At 45.5% G+C, this 21,616-nt stretch overlaps 1 long non-coding RNA gene and 1 other non-coding gene across 2 annotated transcripts in view; both read right to left on the bottom strand.

Moving 5' to 3' along the window:
* LOC144580181 (uncharacterized) overlaps positions 1-2,079 on the bottom strand; it is a 34,922-nt gene extending 32,843 nt beyond the window's left edge. The window contains exon 1 of the long non-coding RNA XR_013529298.1: positions 1,383-2,079. This is a non-coding gene — a long non-coding RNA (uncharacterized LOC144580181). The remainder of the gene's footprint in view (positions 1-1,382) is intronic.
* A 5,509-nt stretch (positions 2,080-7,588) lies between these two features.
* TRNAN-GUU (transfer RNA asparagine (anticodon GUU)) lies at positions 7,589-7,662 on the bottom strand. The gene has a single exon. It is a non-coding gene; the product is annotated as a tRNA-Asn (tRNA).
* Between the last annotated feature and the right edge of the window lie 13,954 nt (positions 7,663-21,616).

A 21,616-nucleotide genomic window follows, 5' to 3' on the forward strand; every position in this document is an offset into this window, starting at 1 on the left:
TGTTCTTTTGGTTTTTTGTTTTGAGATGGAGTCTCACTCTGTGGTCCAGGCTGGAGTACAGTGGCATGATCTCTGCTCACTGCAATCTCCGCCTCCCAGATTCAAGCAATTCTCCTGCCTGAGCTTCCGGAGCAGCTGGGATTACAGGCGCCCACCACCATGCTTGGCCAATTTTTGTGTTTTCATTAGAGACTTTCACCATGTTAGCCAGGCTATCTCAGACTCCTGACATCGAGTGATCCGCCCACCTCAGCCTCCCAAAGTGCTGGGATCACAGGCATAAGCCACCGCGCCCGGCCTAGAGTTATGTTACATCTAAATAACATTATTCTCTGGGTCAGTGAAATTTAAGGGGAATATATTGGAAAGTGACCTAATGGAGCATGAAGCAGGATTTGAATCACTTCCAAAGCTGTGCAGCATTTAGGCAAATTAGTGAAAGTTAATATTTTCAGTAACTGGTGCTCACAGGCAAATGTGTAATGGATTAACTCCATATTATTTAAATACTTCCAAAAACCTGCAGGAAAATGGCCATTGAAGACAAACTGACAAATCTAGCCAACAGGCAACTATTTGACAATTCTGTAAGCTTATTTTTAAAACTGAGCTTATCGAATTGCCATTCCAGAAGCCAGGCACCTGAGTTTCCATGTACGATGAAGTATAATGGAGGGACCTCTGTATAAATCTACCTCCTTGGCCGGGCGTGGTGGCTCACGCCTGTAATCCCCAGCACTTTGGGAGGCCGAAGCAGGTGGATCACAAGGTCAAGAGATCGAGACCATCCTGGCCAACATGGTGAAACCCCGTCTCTACTAAAAAATACAAAAATTAGCTGAGTGTGGTGGTACCCACCTGTGGTCCCAGCTACTCTGGAGGCTGAGGCAAGATAATTGCTTGAACCTGGGAGGCGGACGTTGCAGTGAGCCGAGATCGCACCACTGCACTCCAGCCTGGTGCCTGGCGACAGAGCAAGATTCTGTCTCAAAAAAAAAAAAAAAAAAATCTACCTCCTCAGGCACTGGGATGGTTCAGCATTACCAGAGTAACATCTGAAGAAATAGGAGATTCCACATGCTCCCATGGATCCAGAAGAGAGACCATTCACATGACTGGAAGATTTCCATAGCCATGTGAATGGTCTCTATAAGCTCATGAAGACCATATATTTGGTGAATACATGCAATGTTAGAATAAAACCACATTTCTCTGAATAATATAAAGTCATTACTCATAAAAATTTTACAGATTTTCATCTAAAGAAATTTCCAGGACGATGTTAAGAGCAAGTCCTATGATTAAGGTCTGGAGGCTGGATGCAGGCCCTGAGAGCTGCTCTGACAGCAGTGACTTAACGCTGAGAGTGGGAAGTCTCTTACCCACTGCGGGATACAGAGGAGAATTCTGCTTCCTCAGGCCGAGGCTTCTGCTCATCCACTCCCTTCTCATCAGGTCCCTTCTTCTCTGAGGGCTGATGCATCGCAGCCTTCAGTTGGAGCATTTTCTCCTGAAGCGCTCTCTCACAGCCGTCTTTGAAAGGAAGGACGGAGAAGAAAGGTGTCTGTGTCTCCACATGGCCAAGTTTTTCTCCAAAGCTACCTAAAGGAATTGAAACAGTCATGGTTTACAGAAGTTAGATTATTAGTGGAGATCCTGTAGGAGGATGGAATCTCAAGAGCAGAGCCTACGAGGAAGAAAAGAGTGAGCCTACAATGTGCCCCCTTGAGGAGAACGTCCTCAGCCACGAGGACCCAGCCACCCACTGGATAAAGGAGAGATACAGCAGCTACTGGGGACTGGGGGTGCTGTGATGAGGAGGAAGGGGAGGGCCCACAGGTGTTTCAGAAGAAAACACAGGCAAATTATGAAACAAATGAATGAAAACAAACAGGGTTTAAATTGAGCTAAGGGGTGAGTATTTTTGTTTCCTATAGTTGAGATCAGGTTCTTATAAAGTTCCCAGGGAATGTCCTAACTTCCTTCAGAGGTCAGGAAGCATTTTTCTTTCCAGAAGTTTTGAGAGTCAGGAAGGGAGGAACACATTTTGAGATGCCAGAGCTCAAATCCCATGTCACTGGGACATCAGCAACAGTGCTATGGGGAAGACTTGGTGGCAGCTCTTGAGTCACAATCACAGAATTAGAATGTGGAGGTAGCTCCAGAACCCAGGCGAGTCCCCCACACTCAGTGCAAGGCTGCCTGTTTCAGCCCTGAGGTCCCTGTATCCATGGAGGATGCCCCTCCTCAGCCAGCTTTAATATTTGTGCACACTTTTGCTTATGTTACCAACCAATTTCTAACCACAGCGAAATAACCTAAGCGTGCCGCTCCTTGAAAACATCCAAACATTTTCTCAGCACCTTGTATTTTCTTGAGGACAGTTTCAATAAAAACAATTCTTGTGGCTTTTCCTAAATGATTCTTTTTTAACTTCTGGTGATTCTTACTGTTCCTTTTTAGGAACTCTCCAGGTTTTCACTTCCTACATTCTTTCAAGAGTATAGTGAGCAAAACTGGAGTATGAACATCTAACTATGACTAATAAATTTAGCCTCGTGCTGTATTACCTTTAATATGTAATAAATAATATATCCCACGTGACACTTGCAGTAGGAATGTGTAGGGGTTTCATTTAATACGATGAAGTCAATTTTAACCTTCCAAACTCCCACCCACCTGCCTTTGCTTGCACTCATGGGAAGGCTCACTCTGTATCTGTTTTGCCCACATTCCTGGGCTGTAAACCTCTAGGCCTCCCAATTTGAGAGGCACCATTTTTTTGGAAGGTACTGGATTTTTATATCTGTCTCCTTTGCACCCTTACCAATGAAAGCTGCTGTCAGCCACTCTCTGCTAGCCTCTCTCCAGCACAGAGCTGAATTTGCAAATGCTGCGAGGGGAAAACCCTTACCAAGGGTTCAGTTCATGCCTCAATTCACTCTAGAATCTTGGCTTTTCAAGTCAGAATACCTGGACAGCTCCACATGTCTACCTCTCCCCACCCCCATGAGGTTACTTAAAGTGCTGCTGTTTTCTCTCTTAACCACTCCCTCTCCCCAGCTTCTCACCCTCTTGTCCCTTGTCAGGAACTAGCAAATGCCCTGAGGAGGCAAAATTTGTTTCATTCCAAGAGCTCCTCTCTCTCTCTCTCTCCGCCCCCCCCCCCCCCCCCCGCTTCCCTCCCCATCCCCCACTTTCTGTAGCTGGCCCTGTGGGTCCCAGCTTTTCAAAGACTTCAAACAGAATTGCTTTAAACCAGATTTTATCTACTTTTTTTCAGAGGAAGTGCTGGTTTGCTACAAAATTCCATCATAACTGAAAGAGGAAATCTACACATTCCAGGCAAATCAAATTTTCCTACTTTGGTTTCTGAAGAAAACAAAAGAAGAGAAGAGGTCACTGGTAGGTACATACTTGCATTTTTCTTGTAAATCTTGGGTTAAGTTTGAATGGATTAAAGGCTCTTGCTAGACTCATGTGCAAAAGATTGTCTACCATCAGCTAAACAATCACGCCTGTCCAGGGTCCAGGAATTTGATGAGGTTGGATCCTGTCCCCTGATGCCCTGACAGAGATCCTGTAGGAGGACAGACCCTGCTATAGGATTCTACATCTGCACTTTGAGTAGACCCTTCAAGTAGCCAGTTTTTCAGACACCTGGCCATGAATGTGGGGAGAAGAGGTCACCCAAACCACTGAACACTTCTAATCTATTTTCGGGAGTGTTGGAAGTTCTCACAGGTACAGTTAGAAATGAAAACAAAGACATAATGATAGTAATAATAGTAATAACTGATTCAAGAGCATTATTCTGTGACTGGCGGTTCCTGAGTGCTTTACTGTGGAGTAACTTACTTAGTCCACATAATGGCCCTGTAAGATAGTGTTGTTTTTTGGTTTGCTTGTTTTTTGTTGTTTTTTGAGTTGGAGTCTTACTCTGTCACCCAGGCTGTAGAGCAGTGGCGCAATCTTGCTCACTGCAACCTCTGCCTGCCGGGTTCAAGCGATGCTCCTGACTCAGCCTCCTGAATAGCTGGATCACAGGTGCCTTCCACCACACCCAGCTAATTATTGTATTTTTAGTAGAGACGGGGTTTCACCATGTTGGCCAGGCTGGTCTCAAACTCTTGACCTCAGGTGATCTGCCTGCCTTGGCCTCCCAAAGTGCTGGGACAGGCTGAGCCACCGCTCCCGGCTGATAGTGTTGATTATTACAACCCCTTGTTGCAGATGAGAACATTGGACTGAAAGGCTGAACTTACCTTTCCAAGGGCCCCATCATCTCTAGGACAGTGAGAGCCAGGACTCACCCAGACAATTTGTCCTCCAAACCCCTGCTCTGAGCCATTAGGCTTGGCGGTAGCTATGAATTCTCCACTAAGATGTGCATTTCCTCCTTGCTCAACCTCTAAGATTTCAAGAAGAAAATGGAAATTAAAAGTGAAGCCCACAAGACTGTCTATTATTTTAAAAAGAAGGAAAGAAAATTACCAGTGTTGATGAGGATGCGGAAAACTGGAACCCCTGTGCACTGTTTGTTGCTGAGGATGTATTAGGTTGGTGTAAAAGTAATTGCAATTTTTGCCATTAAAAGTAATGACAAAAACCGCAGTTACTTTTGCACCAGCATAATAAAATGGTACAGCTGCTGTGGAAAACCATATGGTGGTTTCTCAAAATATTAAAAATAATGATGATGCCACAATTCTCCTTCTGGGTATAGACTCAATAGAACTGAAAGCAGGGACTCAAAGAGACATTCCTACTCCTACATCCATAGCGCTATTACCCCCAATAGCTAAAAAATGAAGACAACCCAAATGTCCAATGACAGGTAAATGAATAAGCACAATGTGGTGTATACACGCAATGGAATATTATGCAGCCTTAAAAAAGGAAAGAAGCTCTGACACACACTACAGCATAGATGAACCCAGGCACACTGTGCTGAGTGAAATAAACCAGTCTCAAAAGGAAAAGGCCTGTATGATTCTGCTTAGATGAAGTACCCAGAGGAGTCAAATTCATAGAGACAGAAAACAGAATGGTGGTTGTGCCAGGGGCTAGGGGGGGAAGAATGGGAAATTAATGGGCATAGGGTTTAGGAACTTTAGTCTAAGAAAGTAGAATATTGGATGCCAGAATTTCAGTTTTTATTCTGTTCCAAGATCCCCTTTAGCTAGAGCAATATATGGAAGTCAGAGTTCTTAAGGGAAAACCCTTGTGTATGGAGATCATCCTTGTGGATAAAAAGTGCATCAATAGTAGATCCAAAGATATTCCACTTTGGCAGACATTGACACCTGTTGGACCCATAGGAGTTTACCTAGTATTAGATAGATAAGATGTGAACCGCTTCTCAACACTGCAGACTCAAATACCAGGAAGTACTGAGAATCTCAGGACAAACAAATAGCCCATTAAAACAGACTCACACACTAGATAAGCTTTCCTCCACCACCTACAGAGAATGCATCCCAGTTAACCACTCCGCCCAGATGTTCATTTCATAGAATCAAAACCGGAATTCCATGTTGATCACCGATGGCAAAAAATAACTGACAATGTACAAATGAGAGAGAGAGGAAAAATCCTTGTCTAAGAATCACATTTAGTGTCTAAAAGCCAAATAGCTTAATTTCTGCTCATGAGACGTAACAGATGAACTGAGGGAACATGTGCCAATAGCTCTGAGATTATAGGTCTGTATGGGACGCCTGTAAGATGCAGGATTCTGTTAGCTACGATATGTCTCAGGTGGGCAAATCTTTGTGGAAATAGCAAGAAAAAAGAAAAACTGTCAGTGAATAATATAGAGACAGTGTAGTGGTTAATTTTATGTGTCAACTTAGCTAGACCACAGTGCCCAGGTATGTGGCTAAATATGATTCTGGAGGTCTCTGAGAAGGGGTCTTTTGGGTGAGATAAACATTTATATTAGTAGACTTTGAGTAGAGCAGCTTGCTCTACTTCATGTGAGTGGACCTCATCCAATCAGTTGAAGGCCTGAATAGAAAGAGATTGACCTTCCTGGCAGAAGAGGAAACTCTACCAACAGAACATCTTAGTATTCAAGTAACAACTCTTCCATGGGTCTCCAGCCTGCCTGCCTTGAACTCTCACAATTATGTGAGCTAACTCCTCAAAATAAATAAACTAGGTAGATAATAGTTAGATGGGTGATTCCGTTTCTCTGGAGAACCTTGACCAGTCCAGACAGCACACTCATTCACCCTTGCCATTTACAGAGGAAAGAGTGGAGGAATGAGTGTCGGGAACCAGGAAGGTGATTCTTCCCTTGTGTGAGCTGCTTGGCACAAAGGTATTAAAGAGGTGCCTCTGGCTTGGCCTTCTCCAGACCTGGTCACCACAGAAACAAATTGAAGTTACACAAAATATCTTGAACGTTTAGCTGAAAAGCAGATGGGGCAATACCCTACTGCTTAATGTCCACATGTCATCTGCTGTACCTCCCCACAGTTAAGTCAGGAGGGCAACATTTCCTTTATTTTTTTATTTCATTTGTGTGTGTGTGTGTGTGTGTGTGTGTGTGTGTGTGTGTGTGAGAGTCTCACTCTCTGGCCCAGGCTGGAGTGCAGTGGTGTGATCTCAGCTCACTGCAACCTCTGCCTCCCGGGTTCAAGTGACTCTCATGCCTCAGCCTCCGAGTAACTAAGATTACAGGCATAGGCCATCACACCCAGCTAATTTTTGTCTTTTTAGCAGAGATAGGGTTTCGCTATGTGGGCAAGGCTGGTCTCAAACTCCTGACTTCAGGTGATCTGCTCACCTTGGCCTCCCCAAGTGCTGGGATTACAGGCATGAGCCACGCGCATGGCCCCTTTATTTGATTATCAGACAGATGATTAGAAAGTTTGTTGTGCTGGCAAGAGTATGAAGAAAAGGATTCTCTCAGTTGAAAAAATAAACTGGATAACATGTCGGTACCACTTCTACGGAAGGCAAATTTACAGGGCTTATTACTCAAAATAAAAAATGTGTACAGTCACCACCATGATACAGTAATTGCACTTCCAGGACTCTACACTATAGAAATACACATAACAAATAGCAAAAGATATTTGTGCAAGAACGATGACTGCAGCATTATTTGTAATTGCAAAATCATAGACAGATGATTCTTAATTTCAAAAACAACACGTAAAGGGTTAGATGATGGAATAAGCAAAAGAAGAAATGCCTTCATCAGAAATAATGCAGAGGATAATCTGGATTCTACTGATAACGTTATTGATTGAGCAATTATTAAATCCAGGCACATCCTGCAAATAAGGTGTTATTACCATCCTATTACACTTGAAAAAAATATTGAGGTAGAAAAAGCTTGTCAAAAGCCCAAGGGCACAGACAAAAAGAAACAAGATTTCACCCAGAACCCCTGCACAGATCACAAAGTCTCTCTTGTTCCTGGTCCAAGAACTTCTATAACTTCCAACTACATTTCTTCCCAGCACAAACTTCTGGGAGGGTGAGAAGCAGCCACTAAATGACAGGAGGGAAAGTGAGGTATTTGGCTTCAAAGGTGCAGACTTCCTTGGGAATTATAAAATGTCAATGACAATGACGTCCCTGGGTGGGCTCGAACCACCAACCTTTTGGTTAACAGCCAAACGCGCTAACCAATTGCGCCACAGAGACACAGATAGAAATGTTCTTTCATTCTAAAAGAGGATAAGCTATCATTAAACGCTAGCTAGAGCCTTTTGCAAAATGACTGAGTAATCTCTCCAATGCCTCGGAAAGCCGGAGCAGTCAGAGAGACGAAACCTGTGACTTGTCTGCCAAGTTTAAAACCTGTGCGTTGGGTGGTTCTCAAACGCCCCGCGCCTCGCCCTGCCCCCTCACCTGCCCCAGAAGCCGACGCCTCCGGAGACACCCGGATCCTGTTAGAGCGACTTGGGCCCCAGGGAAGCTGACCACCCAGGGCGCTCAAATAGGACTTGTTGAATTAATAATACATTTGAGAGACTGAATACACAATCGGACAATGGCCGGACCGTATATATAAAAGTAGAACTCTGATCCACAAACTGGGGCCACCTGCCCAGGAAATCAACCTCCTTATCTACAAACAAACACCTGCCCAGGAAATCAACCTCCTTATCTACAAACAAACAACCGGGGAAGCCTGCCTGCTATTATACAAGTCAGACTTGCCTGGAGCCAGAAGGTTTAACAAACAATAGCGTCTGTAACAATCTGCTCCGAAGGGCCTGAGCTTGGTTAGCAACTGATACTTTCCCTAATTTATGTTCCCACTTGCAAGGTAGGACCCACCAGGGGAAGCCAAATATGCAGCCCTAACCAAGCACACAAGAGGCCCGCTTCTAGTCAGCCCCCCAGCAGCTTCCCCACACCAGCAGCCTCCACTCAGGGCCACCTGAAGCCTTCCCTGTCCTCGGCTGTAAAGCCGTCCCACTCCTCTGCCTGCCTGCAAAGCTTTCTCAAATGCAGGCGCCGGTGGCTGACGCCCTCGCGTAGGAATAAATAAGCACTGCTTTTTCATTTGGTTGGCCTTCATTTCCACACTCTCTCATCTTTAAGCTTTTAGTCCTTTGAAGAATTCTGAGAGTGGAGAATAAATGAAAGGTTTTTTCAAAGGGGGAAGTCGTTTTTTAAAAGGCTTTCTCCTGGTCGGTTGGTTTCCAAGTGTGCAGTGTCCCATGGGGTAGGCAACGAAGGGGCCTAGAGTGCGCCATCTGCGCCGCTGCAGCTCCGGCTCTCAATAGAACTGAGATCTGAGCGGTCTGTGGGGTCAGTGGGTGAGAGCAGGAAAGGGGCAGGGACCAAAGGAGCCATGAAGAGGGCAACAGCAGATAGGGACAATGAGACCTCCCGGGAGACTTGTGCAGAGGCCAAGGCTGGCTCCTGAGAGATAATGGTTTTCGTCATGCATTTGAATGGGAAGAAATAGAAAGAGGACTTGAGGGCCGGGCGCGGTGGCTCACGCCTGTAATCCCAGCACTTTGGGAGGCTGAGGCAGGTGGATCACGAGGTCAAGAGATTGAGACCATCCTGCTCAACATGGTGAAACCCCGTCTCTACTAAAAATACAAAAAATTAGCTGGGCATGGTGGCGCACGCCTGTACTCCCAGCTACTCAGGAGGCTGAGGCAGGAGAATTGCCTGAACCCAGGAGGCGGAGGTTGCGATGAGCGGAGATCGCGCCATTGCACTCCAGCCTGGGTAACAAGAGGAAACTCCGTCTCAAAAAAAAGGATTTGAAATAGGAAAGAAAATGCAGGAACTTGTAGCTATGCAAGAACGAAACAGGAATATATTGTGGACGTTTTTCCATCAAAAATATTAAAAGCAGCCCACTGGCCACCCCAGGTTATGGTGCGCCATGATGGCACAATAGAGCTCTTCCTTGTGGCCGAGGCGACCTTGGCTGGAATTGGAGCCACAGTAGCATCTGGCTTCTTTCCTGGCAAGATTTGGTATGTGTTACACTTTCACTTTTTGAATCCCCTTACCAACTGCACCCAGTAGCTGTGGTCAGAGAGCAGGATTTACTCTGTCTCCCTGCAAGGCAGTCAGGCTACAGAAGGAAACCCCCACAGCGCACTAACCTAGGGCAGAGTCTGGAGGTTCGAAGAGGCTGTGTCTGAGCATGTGCAGGAACCATCTCAAACGGTAAAGCCCTGACTCTCCAGGAGCCTTGTCTGTGGCTTACCCGATGCAATGGTGTGGTAACAACCATTTTTCTGGCTATTTCAAAGGTCAGTAAGGCCTTTTTAGATGCAATCACAATGAGCTTTGTATGAGTTCACATTCAACAGGGCCTTTTACAATAAAATCTGATCATATAAAACCCAACAAATATAATAGAACCTGAACTGGATGCCAGGCTCCGCCTCCCCACCCCATTTTTTGGCAGCTGAGGGGGATCACTAATAGTACATTATTGACGTATAATTCACATAGAGTAAAATGTGCAAATCTTAAGGGCATAGAAATGTAACCATCACCTGGATCAAGTTATAGGAAATGTCTGTCAGCCCCGAAAGGTCAGTAACCTCCTTTAGATTCCCAGCAACCTTCCTTTCACTTAGGCAAACCATTCTGCTTTGTATCTTCACAGATGAATGTGGACTGTTTCTGAAATCCACATAACCGAATACACTTTTCTGTGTCTGGCTTCTCATTTCGTGCAGCATGATGCTTTTGAAATGCAGCCACGTTTTGAGTGTGTGATTTTGGTGTTATGGATGACTGTTATTTTTGTGTGCATGCTTGGGTTATTTCCAATTCTAGCTCTTGTGAACAAAGCTGCTATATTCTAGTGCAATTCCATTTGTAGACATGTGCACTCATTTTTCCTGAGTTTATACATTGAAGTGGAGTTGCTAGGTCATGGACTAGGTCTATATTTAACTTTATTATTGACTGCCAAACAGTTTTCCAGAATGGTTGTGCTATTTTACCTTCTCGCCAGCGATGACAGTACACTTACTCCACATTCTTGTCAGTACATCTTGTCTTTCAAATTTCGAGCTGTTAAGATACCTTAAACTTGGTTTAAGGTAAAATACATTTTACTGTTCAAGCTTTTAAAATACTTTAAACAAGTAGCTTACAAACAACAGAAATTTATTTCTCACAGTTCTGGAGGCTGGGAAGTCCAAGTTCAAGGTGCCAGCAGATTCTGTGTCTGATGAGGGCTCACTCTCTGGTTCATAGGCTGTACCTTCTCCATGCGCCCTCACATGGTGGAAGGGCAAACAAGCTCCCTCCAGCATCTTTCATAGAGATATTAATCCTATGCATGCAGGCAGAGACCTCATGATCTGATCACCTTCCAAAGGCCTATGCCTCCTATGATCACCAACTTGGGGATTAGGAGTTCAATGAATAAATTTGGTGGGGGAGGCAGACACACACACGTTCAGACCATAGCAGTGCATAAACGTGTCTCATCACTGATGTTTCAATTTGTGTTTCCCTAACAAGGAATGATTTTTAACACTTTTTCTTGTGTCTTTTGGCCATTTAGAAATTTTGTGTGTATGAAGAAAGCCTATTCCGGTATTTTGCTCACTTTTAAATAGCTTGGATTTTATGATTGATTTCTAAAATTTCTCTCTAAATATTCAATATCTGAGTCATTTTTCAAATAAGCATACTGCAAATAACTTCTCCCAGTCTACAGCTAGCCTTCTTTCCTATGGTCATTTTTTGATGAGTAGCAGTTTTTAATTTTGATGAAGTCCAATTTTTTTTTTTTGTGACCTCTAAGACATCTTTCCTACCCCAAGATTGTGAATATATTTTCCTATCTTTTCTTCCAGAAATGTATGCTTTTATTTTTAAATCTATAATTCTTCTCAATTTCATCTCCTGATCTCAGCACAATGCTCAACCTCTATAAAACCCACAGTTTGCAGACCAACAGTCCATCCTCCCAGAAACTTGCAGAACCCTTGATGTAACAGCATTTAGTTTCCTGCTGTGCTCTTTGACAACTATACATCCTTGTGCTCCCACCCCTCTCTCACTCTTCTCTTGCCTTCTCCCTTCTTCTGTCTCCTCTTCTCACCCCTGCAATCTGAGAAAACCAGAAAGACCTAAAACTAAAGAGAAGAAAGACCTGGTCTGATCTGTGCTCAAGAGATTAGCGCCCAAGAAGAAGAAAGGCTGAGTCTGGTCTGCGCTCAAAACACACCTGTATTCTGGTTTGTAAATTGGTTCTGCTCCCGTGTGACCTTGGTTAAATAACCTAAACTTTATGTGCCTCATTCTTTCTCCTGTAAAATGGGGCTAATAAGAGTAGTCTTAGGCCATGCATGGTGGCTCCTGCCTGTAATCCCAGCACTATGGGAGGCCGAGGCAGGCGGATCACTTGAGATCAGGAGTTCAAGACCAACCTGGCCAACATGATGAAATCCTGTCCAACTAAAAATACAAAATTTAGCTGGATGTGGTGGTGGGCATCTGTAATGTCAGCTACTCAGGAAGCTGAGGCAGGAGAGTTGTTTGAGTCCAGGAGTTGGAGGTTAGAGTGAGCTGAGATCACACCACTGCACTCCAGCCTGGGTGACAGAGAAAGACTCCATCTTTCTTGCCTTCTCCCTTCTTCAAAAAAAAAAAAAAAAATTGTCGACCAAATCCAGACACAGCTAACAATGGCAAAGTGAGGTAGACTACTTTTTTTTTAAATGGAGTCTTGCTCTGTCACCCAGGCTGGAGTGCAGTGGCGTGATCTCGGCTCACTGTAACCTCCACCTCCCGGGTTCAAGCAATTCCCTGCCTCAGCCTCCAGAGTAGCTGGGATTATAGGAGCCTGCTACCATGCCTGGCTAATTTATATATTTTTAGTAGAGACACGGTTTCACCATCTTGGCCAGGCTGGTCTTGAACTCCTGACCTTGTAATCCACCCACTTCGGCCTCTCCAAGAGCTGGTATTACAGGCATGAGCCACCACGCCCAGCCAAGCATCCTTTTTTTTTTTGAGACAGAGTCTCCCTCCATCACCAGGCTGGTGTGGTGCAGTGGTGCAATCTCGGCTCACAGCAACCTCCACCTCCCAGGTTCAAGTGATTCTCCTGCCTCAGCCTCCCGAGTAGCTGGGACTATAGGGATGTGCCACCATGCCCAGCTAATTTTTGTATTCTTAGTAGAGACGGGGTTTCACCATGTTGGCCAGGATGGTCTTGATCTCTTGACTTCATGATCCGCCCACCTCGGCCTCCCAAAGTGCTGGGATTACAGTCAAGCATTCCTTTATGGGCTGACTGGAGACCAGGGTACTTTCCTTTCTGAAGTGTCTGTTTAAAGCTTTTGCCTATTTTTTAAAATGGGTGTTTCCATTTCTAATAGTGAATTGTAGGAGCTAATTATGTACTCTGGATACAGGTTCTTGGTCAAATGTGTTCTGTGAATATTTTCTCCTAGTCCGTGGCTTGCCTTTTCACTTACTTAATGGTGTCTTTGGATGAAAATACATGTTTCATATTGATAAAGCCTAATTTATCATGTTTCTGTTTTACTTATTTCTCTGTGTAATATTTAGGAAATATTTTCTTTCTGCCAAGTCATAAAGATATTTTCATGCATTTTATTCTAAAACTTTATTTGTATAATTTTTCTGTGATCCAACTCAAATTAGCTTTTGTGTATGTTGTGAGGGAGGGACTGAGATTTTTTTCCTCACTAGTAGATATCTGGTTGGTCCAGCACTGTTTGTTGAAATGAGCCTTCTTTCCCCATTGTATAGCTTTAATGCCTTTAAAAAAAAAGAATCAGTTGGCCATATGACAAGGATCTGTTTTCGGTGTCTCACTTCAGTTTCATTTATCGATATGTGTATCCTTTTGCCACGTTCACACTGTTTTGTTTCTATTAATAAACAGCTTAATAGAATGTCTTCCAGGTTTCACTTTTTCAGCTCAATAAACCTGAAATGTGTCTGTCCACCATGCCACATGCCACCCTGGAAATCAAGATATGCTGTCACTTGCTCTCTCTCATTGCACTAGAGGACACATGCTCTCACAAACAATGATTGACCTCTTCGCCAAAGATCCTCTATTGCACCCTCTGGAGACAATAAATCACATTACCTTGAGAGCTGATCTAGAGGGCAAATGTCTGCAACACTCAGCAATGAATTTAGATTTTCCTTGGAAAAAAGTTCATTTTCAAGGTGGTTCTTTTTTTGCCATAGATTTTTTTTCTGTTATTTATTACATGAAGTACAATGTTTGGTTTGCAATTTCTGTTCTTTGTAAGAAGAAACACTTCAGTAGAAACCACCAGTATTTAAAGACCATTTTATGAGACTGTCATTCACATATTATCTCTCTTTGCTGCTTTTGTTGAAATGGCGTTAAGTGGGCTTACATGCTTTCCGTATATTTTTTGGAATGTGTATTTAAACTAAAAACTTAAAACGAAAATATTCATCCAGACTCAAGTTCCACCAACAGTACACTTAAAATAGGATGAGGCCAACCTAAGCGTACAACCCCCTGCTTGAAGTGTGCAGTTGGTGTGAGACATTCTCAACAGGACTTGTGTTCCCCGGTGTAGTGATTTTCGTGTTCCTCCCACCCCTGAAAGTCCTCGACTTAAAACCCATCTAGAACATTTCCTTTGCTAAGACTTTAAAGTATTCTTTCTTCAAGTAAGGACAGTTTTTAAACAATTGTCAGTTGGGTGCTCGGCATTCATAAAAAGCTTGGGGAGAAACAATCCAACGCACAGGTTCAAGCGCCCAACAGGGCGGAGAAGGGACTGCACACCAGCGGGTTGCCAGGTCGAAGTCGTCGGCCTTGCCTGCTTTGGCTCAGACGGGAGACGAAACTCCCTGCAACAGGGACCGGAGGCCGGAGACAGGGAGCAGGAGGGCGGCTGCCCTTCCCGCCGGTCCCTCCTGCCTTGGCACCTTCGGAGTTGCGGCTGACCCGGGGCGTTACTGGAGCCGGCAGGAACTGCAAACTCCGCGCGCGTCCCCGGCACCCGCCCCTGCGCCTCCCGGACTCCTGGACAGTTGAACACCGGGTCCCCCGCGGAGCTTCGCCGCAGGTCACAGGAAAGGGGTGCAGGGTTGCGGACCGGCGGGAGGCGGGAGAGCCGCGCGGAGAGGCGGAGAGGACCGGGCCTTGCCGGGGCCCCCGGAGAAGACAGGCCCAGGGAAGCCGATTTTGACCTGCAGGGCCCAAGGCTAACGGCCTCAAACCCTGAAGTCAGGCGAGCCGCGGGGAGCGAGTTGAAGCGATCCCCATGCCTTGCCTGCTGTTTGCCAGGATTCGGAGACCAAGAAAGAGAATAGTTGCCTGGATCAAAGTCTGCAATTAACCAAAAAAGAAGCAGGATCCTGTGTTAGCTTGTTTACGGAAAAAGGAAGAAGGAAGGGAGGGAGGAAGGGTGGAGGGAGAGAGAGAGCGAAGACAATGAAAAAATCAATCAAAAAAAGAAACATGAATTTCCTAACTAATCAGATGTGGGTCGCGAGGGAAAGGCCTGCGTGGAGGTTTCGGCCTGAACGTGTGGAGGGTGGAGCGGCCATTAACGAACGTGGGGAAAGGCAGGTGTAGCATGTTGCAGAGAAAAGCTCCGGTTCGGTTCCGGGGCTGGGGTCTTGCTTGAGTTTTCCATCCAGGCCGCCTCGGTTTCCGCATCCGTGCGAGTGGCTGACGCTGCCGGGAATGCAGGGGTCTGAGTCCTTTACATGTCGAGTGTGCCCCGGTCTCACCCCGGGCGCCTCCCGGCTCCAGCCTCCTCCCGGGAACCTGTACGCTGGGCCCGGCGACCCGCCGCCGCCTCTCCACGCGCTGCCGCCTGTCTAGGTCAGAGGTGAAGGGCGCGGGGACGCTGGGACTCGCTCCGGGACTTGGAAACCCAGCAGGTCTTCCGGGGGCGCCACTGCCGGGACGGGAACGGAGAGAGCCCCGCACAGCGGTGTGGGCTTGCACCTTGAAACAGGAGAGGACGGCCTCTGGGGACTGTTTTTTGGATGGGCAGGTGGCACGAGGAAAGGCAGATGGCGCTTTCTAGAGATCAATGTCAGCGTAATTTCTGCTGGAACAACTGAAGGAGAGGAAGAAAAAGCCTGTGGTTAGTGGTTCCCTGGTAGTCTAGTGGGTAGTTCGGCGCTTTCCCCGCCGGCACCGGGTTCATTCCTGATCAGGGGACGAGGTCTCGGCCTCACTGTGCGGTGTTGTTCTTTGCTGTTTTTGCCACCTACCACCGCTGCGGCTCAATTATTCCAAGACTGACGGAGAAATGGAGTTAATGTCGATCCTAACATTTAAGCTATTTATCTAGGATAAATTCCAGATAGTGGAACGGCCAGCTGAAATTTAGCGTGAATTGCAGATTCCGATGTACACGGCCCACCAACGTGTAAGCACTAATTACACGCCCAAGAGTGTGAGACTGCATTTCCCCCCAGCATTTAAAACCAACTCTAGAAATTATCAATCTTTTAGAGATAATTTTAAGCTATATTTATCATCAAAGGATTTCTTCATAGTCAACTTTCCCTTCACTATAAATCCACAAAAGACGGCAAAACTGGAAGAATGCCCAGAATTTCGGCAAACTTGAAATCAGTAGCCTCTGTGCTCTCTCCTGTTTTGCCATCTACCCTTTTCTTCCAGGGAAGATTGGTCACCGTAGAAAAATAATTAATAAGGGTAATAAAAATAAAAGCCTGGATTCTTGCTCACAGTGTTCTCACTGGGTCTACATTCTGTGAATGTGGTGCTGTTCCTTGAATAGTCTCATGGCTATGCTTGAGATTTTAGACCCCTGACACCCGGTGCATGGTAGGGTCCCAAAACCCATCTTTGGAAGTGTCGGCTCGGTAAATGGACACCAGTAATAAAGGCAGCGGTGCCTGAAGACCTAAGGCTGTTGGAACCAGAGCAGATTTTTCAAAACCAGAGCGGACTTGTGTTCATAATTCAATCATTTAATTTTTATTTTGATGAAATTTAAATTTGATTTAAATTTTCATAACTTAATTTTCATTTTGATGGCAACTTTATCTATTTTGACAAAGACGCTAGTGGAGGAAAGTCTCTTTATTGGACCATCAACTTTCCTGTAAGTCTTTGTCTCAGAAAAATTTAATGATAAATTATAATAAAATAATGTTTCACATCTTACATCATCACATTTGATCGAGTTGGCTTATGCTGTCAGTGTGTTGCCCACTGTGTAACACTACCTGATGAGTTACATTCAACTGTGTAGTAACACATATTACTACATACACACGTATACATATACACACACTAAAGTTACACATGCATATACTCATGTATATGTGTGTATATATAATAACCATATGCAATTTCAGAAGGTAAATTAAATATAGTGGGAAGGTGTTGGTGACCTCAGTGTAGCACTAAGACAGCTGAATTTATGGCATGGTCTCATACACTGCAGATGTCTATACTGTAATATCAAAATGACATTTCCTTGGACAACTGAATTGGCCTTTTCCTGGCCCAGCGTGATACATGAAAGGAGTAAAACTGGGAAGAAAATAGCCTTTGAAGGACTTGCCTAATACACTTCTTCATAGTATTACTTGGAGTGACATCAGAAAATTGGAATGAAATATGTCTGTAAAAAAGGCACATTCTCTGCTCTATTTCTTCCCCAATCCTTAATACACAAAGGAGGAGACCTAGCCTCAGGTTAGGTTTTCTCTTCTCATTCTTCACATACCAGGACAGGTACTGAGCTCATGTGCTGATGTTTGGGGACATAGTATATGATACAAAGGGGTGTCGTTATTACTGCCCTTTTCTACCAGACCATCAAAACCGGCAACCTGGCTGGCATTAAGGGGAGCTTCTAACCTTGAATCCCCACTCCATGTGATTCCTTTCTGGTTCTCTCTTCTCAGAGAACTTGGCATCCATCCGATTCATTTGGAGAAGTTTGGTAAAGGTTACTTTATGCTTAGACAGAAGAAAAAGCCTCAGGCCTTGAACTGAGCCTTATCCTCTGATACTGTTTACTGGGATTCGCCCGACTGTGGTACAAGCCCTGCCATAACTGTGATGGTCTCTGCCTTGTCAGTTTCATCTGTGTATGTATCTTGTACAGTAACCGGCACATCCACCAGAGAACCTAGGTTATCGGCAGAGTGAGGCTTGGGAATTCTCTGGTCCTCTGGCCAGACAATACCAGTTAGTACTCTAATTCCACCATTTCTGAAATTATACACAACACATTTTAGGTACTGTTTATTTTGTAGAGTTCAGCTTCAAGGAAATGAAGATCATTACTCGGTACTATTTCTGTATTTTTCTGATTTAAACATAACATAGGTTTCTTGTTTTTAAAAGTGTGGAAGCCAGAAATTAGTAGAGCAACAATATTTTCCCCAAAACAAAGAGCCCAAACTTCAGCAGGAGTTCCAGACCTGGCAGGCGGTGGTGGCTCCTGTATCAGAAAGAGTCCTTTATGTTGTGATGGGCAGTAGTTTTCAGTTTTATGTCTTTCTTTTGGCTGCCAGAGGGATTGAACGTTGTGAATTCATTGGCATAGTCCCAAGAAGATTTACCTGGCAGGCAGGTAACCTGTTGATTTGGGGGCAGTTATCAGTCACTCTCACTAGCAGAGACCTGTAATACTGCAGTCAGAGCTGTTGAGTTGTAAAATTCTGACTTGCCAACCAATAGGACATTATTTATAAGGCGAAACTTAGACCTCAGAGGCTACAGGCATTCAGGCTGTTTTCTGACCCATCTATTGGAGGCAAATGTTAAGGGATTTTGCCCCATTAGCACTTTTTTCTCAGGACGGTGCTCTGAACAGAAGAATCTCCTCTAACAATTTAAGACCATTCACTGGATAAGCATGTAACTCATCAAACTCAGTGACACATTTTCACAACTCTGCATTGAATTGGCTCGGAGGATTCACTCACAATGTTAACTCCCCCCCCCCACCTTTACTGAAAGTTTTACCCAAACTGTCAGTTGACAGAGGAACTCTGCAGGAACACATACCAAGACGTTTAAAACACACGCTTTAGTTACAACAGCACCTGCCAGGAGAACATCTTACCTCCTTGACTGATGAGAGCTCACGGAGCGCAGTGAGGTGTGACCAGCCATTAAGAAGCACTAGGGACCGGGTGCAGTGGCTCACGCCTATAATCCCAGCACTTTGGGAGGCTGGATCACGAGCTCAAGAGATCCAGACCATCCTGGTCAACAAGGTGAAACCCCATCTCTACTAAAAATACAAAAATTAGCTTGGCATGGTGGTGCGTGCCTGTAATCCCAGCTACTCGGGAGGCTGAGGCAGGAGAATTGCTTGAACACAGGAGGCAGAGGTTGCGGTGAGCCGAGATCGTGCAATTGCACTCCAGTTTGGGTAACAACGGCGAAACTCGGTCTCAAAAAAAAAAAAAAAAAAAAAAAAGCACTAGTAAGGCTTCTTTCCTTAATATATCCGAGTCAGGCTGAGGGAAGAGAAGAATTAGCAGCACAAAGGGAGCAGGCACGCAGCAGGAAGCACACTCTGCAATTGCTTTTGGTTTTAAAAGGCTGTTCATTCGGTTTTCGGCGGCTTTTTGCAGCTTTTTTTGTTTTGTTTTGTTTTGTTTTGAGAGGGAGTCGCCCTGGCTGGAGTGCAGTGGTGCGCTCAGCTCACTGCAGCCTCTGCTGCATGGGTTCAAGCAATTCTCCTACCTCAGTCTCCCAAGTAGCTGAGATTACAGGCTCCCTCCACAATGCCTGGCTAACTTTTCTGTTTTTCATAGAGACGAGGTTTCACCTTGTTGGCCAGGCTAATCTCGAACCCCTGACCACAGGTTATCCACCTGCCTCAGCCTCCAAACTGTTGGGATTACAAGCATGAGCCACCGTGCCCAAACTGTTCATTCAGTTTCAATGAACTTTAAACAACAAAAAATGCCATTTGGGTGGCTGCTTTCAGCCCTCCCTCATCAATGCTCAGCCTCTAAATGGGATATAGGAGAACCATCACTCTCCCTCACACCTGCTACTTGTGGGAGAGCGTCTGCTACCAGATCCTGGAGGCCCTTCTCAAAACTGCTAACCTGGCCCCACATGGTTCTTTCTGTCTTTTCTCCAAGAAAGCATTGTGACCTTACCGGCCCCATGCTGGGCATCAAAGCTGTGAATGGCTCACACCTGGACTTACGCACACAGCATCAGTGATGGGGGAGATCTATGCGTAAGAAAGCTTAGCATGCTGTCCGCTGCCCACATCCGTAATTCCACAGCATGACACCAAACTGGGGTTACTAGATGACAACCCAAGTGGTGGGCTGCTCTGTCAAGAAGGGGCCACTTTTATGTTGCAGTCAGGCAGTGACAGTCTATGGCTGTACCCTGAGGGGATCGGGGCAGGATGGAAATTTCTACAGCTTACCAGAACCAGATGAGAAACTGTCTACTGGTAGCTTGCTGCGAGACAAGGAGGCCCCACGAGAGATGAGTGAGAAATAGTCTTATGATAACGCTTCACAAGACGACCTGTGTCACCACAGTCCAGAGTGCATCTGGTCAGGGTTTCAGTCACAGTGTAGTTGAGCCTTGCCCATGTGACATTTAAGCAAAGCCATTCCCTTGTACCTTGAACCTTGAAGGGAGCTTGGTTGGATATAGTATCCTTAATTTGCACTCTTTTTTTAATGAATACATTACATGTTTATTTACATTTAAAGGAGCCTCTCTCCCTCCTTGTGTTCTAGTCTGTGAATGGCTCACATTTGGACTTCGTGTAGGCTCCTAGTGGCAGGAACAGGGGTGGCAAAAATCCTCATCAAATGGAAAATCATAACCCAAACCTCCAGAGGTTTCATCATTTTGCTCGATTCTGAAAACATAGTCATCTCTTATCGGGTGTTATTTGCTTTCTATCTTGACATTTTCCACTTGCCGCTTCTTGGTGTGAGGGGAGAAATGCCAGCATGTGGCAATGCAGAAGACTAGTGGAAGCCACAGGGCAAGGCCTTCACTTCCCAGTGACACTGTTCCCAGTTCCCTCCAGCATGAGCTGAGGCTCCTCAGGCTGTGGCTGTGCAGCAGACGGAGTGTGAGAAAACCCTGCTGTGCCCTGGGCACCCAGGATGGCACTGAGCTCTAAAAGGCAAGGGGCATGTGGCGAGGGGCCAGGCTAAGGATCTGATGTGGTACGTTTGTGAGCAGTGGCACATTTGAGGCTGGGTAAGAGAGACCTGCAGGGCCTGGCCCCCAGAACACCAGCAGATCAGCTGGGGCAGAGAGTCCAGTGTAACCAGGAAGGCTGGAGATCCTAACAGTGGCTGCTGATTTGGCGCCAAATGTGTGGCATCGTCAAAGCCGTAATTGCTAAGAATGGCACCAACACGCTGCTGCTGGAGAGAGTGGGTGACCAACATTTGGAGTCGCATTGTTGTTTGGGGTAAATAGCCAAGGTTCCTTGCCTCACACCAAGGGAATTGAGGACTTGGACACACAAGAAGTGGGTTTAGGATTGAAGGTTTAACAGGCAAAAGAAAGAGAAAGGAGAATAGCTCCCTCTCCTGAGACAGAGTGGAGTGTCCCAGCAGGACTTCTGGTTTTGGGGTGAAGGGCACAGGGTTTTGTAGATGGCCTGAGGAGGCAGTGTCTGATTTACCTAGGCCCAAAGATTGGTGGGACCAGGTGTTACATTTACATAGGCTGGAAGAAGCTGGCCACCCCACCCTAACCTGCTTATGATACCAGTAGGGTTTCTAAGTGACCCTCAGCATGTGGTCGGCTCCTTACCCTCCATGTGGTCGGCAAGGAAAAGGGGAGATGCAGCCACCATGGTGAGTGCCTCCCCCCAGGTAGCCTTTCCCTATTGACACAGCCGCCGGCATTCACCAGGGCAAGCTTGGTTATCTGTGTCTGCAGCTTGATTTTATAGGCTGCTCTTTGTTAGAAAAGAAATGATTTGGGGCCGCTTTTGATTAAAAGGGAAATCGTCCCGAGGACTTCCTTACCCTACCTGCCTTTTTAATTCCTGTATCAATTTGTTTGAAGAACAGGTGACACTTTGAATGGCTCAGCCCATAGCCCAGAATTTCAAGGGAAGACCTCTCCGCTAGCTTCTCTTGGACAACATCTCCCGTAAAACCTCGGAGGCAC

Source organism: Callithrix jacchus, chromosome 18 (genome assembly GCF_049354715.1).
Source record: "Callithrix jacchus isolate 240 chromosome 18, calJac240_pri, whole genome shotgun sequence".
Classification (NCBI taxonomy): Eukaryota; Metazoa; Chordata; class Mammalia; order Primates; family Cebidae; genus Callithrix; species Callithrix jacchus.